Below are 1,260 nucleotides of genomic sequence, written 5' to 3'. Positions count from 1 at the left end.
TTTCTGGGTATATTAAAACAAGTTTAAAAATAGTTGAACTTGATTGTTATTTTCATGACCCCATGCACATGTATATTTTCATATTGATATTAAATTATAAAACAATATGCATAATTTTCAAACTATTTTGTCATTATAGATATTTTTCTTATTAACAATGTCAGTACAATAGCCCTTATCCACATTTCCTATTATTTGTATTTTTTCTGTAACATTATTTTTTTTTCTCTCTTAAATATTTAAGAAAGGTTATACAAAACACATCTATGCGGAGCATTCCTTTGATTTACCAGAATAAGAGCAATTCTGACTGATCTTCGTCATTAATTGAGGGGGGAAGAACATCCATATTTCCATTACCTGAAATTATAATAGATAAATGTCAAAAACTATAATTCAATTCACATTATTTACTCAGGAAATCAACAAGTAATAGTATACATCACGACCTATATATTGATGGATTCTATAAAGGTAATATAATTTAATACAAACCCAAAAATGTGTCGACATGCATCCCATCTCAACCTAGAGCTGGTTTTGCCTTGGACATATTTGCCCCAGAGAAATGTAGCGAGCATAACGAACTTACTTCTTTTTATTTGGTCTAGTTTTTTTCTCTGAGCGGGCTCATGTCTCAAGGCATTAATTCTTCCCATGTGTTACTCCCATCAATATTGGGGAGTTTTATAATGACGAATGAGCGGGTAGGAGCGGAATCTGAACTCTGTCCAGATTTCGATCTCCTGGTTACACCTCAGTGGGTGTGATGTGGGAGTTTTCCGCTGCACAGCTGGAATTGGGTCTCTATGCGTAATCACTTCTACTTTAGAGGCAGGGGCAGATGGAAGAGACTGAGAGTTCGGACTCTCATTTATTGAATGACTGAGAGCTGTGCATTGTGCCTGAACAACTCCGCTTGAAGGGCTTCATACCTCTAACCAAGTTCTTCGTAATGGATCAGATCTAAAGGGTCTCTTTGACGGCCCGGCAATCACTTTTAATGGGCTACTACTTGATGAATCTGAATTCATATGTGACGATGCACCTGCCAAACCTGATCTAGCACGCGTCTTCTTAACCATACTGCATTCCTGTTTTACAAGTACATAATTTACAATTACAAAAATGATGAATACTTTTCGAGCGATCCGGTAATTGTCCCACAGCTGGGCACCAAAATTATGATGGTTGCAGTGTCAGGTGTGCGCGAGCACCCAGTAGAAGACCTGCGGTGGGGGTGACGCCAATTAGAGTTGC

This window comes from Penaeus monodon, chromosome 19 (genome assembly GCF_015228065.2).
Source record: "Penaeus monodon isolate SGIC_2016 chromosome 19, NSTDA_Pmon_1, whole genome shotgun sequence".
NCBI lineage: Eukaryota > Metazoa > Arthropoda > Malacostraca > Decapoda > Penaeidae > Penaeus > Penaeus monodon.
This window is presented reverse-complemented; position numbering follows the sequence as displayed.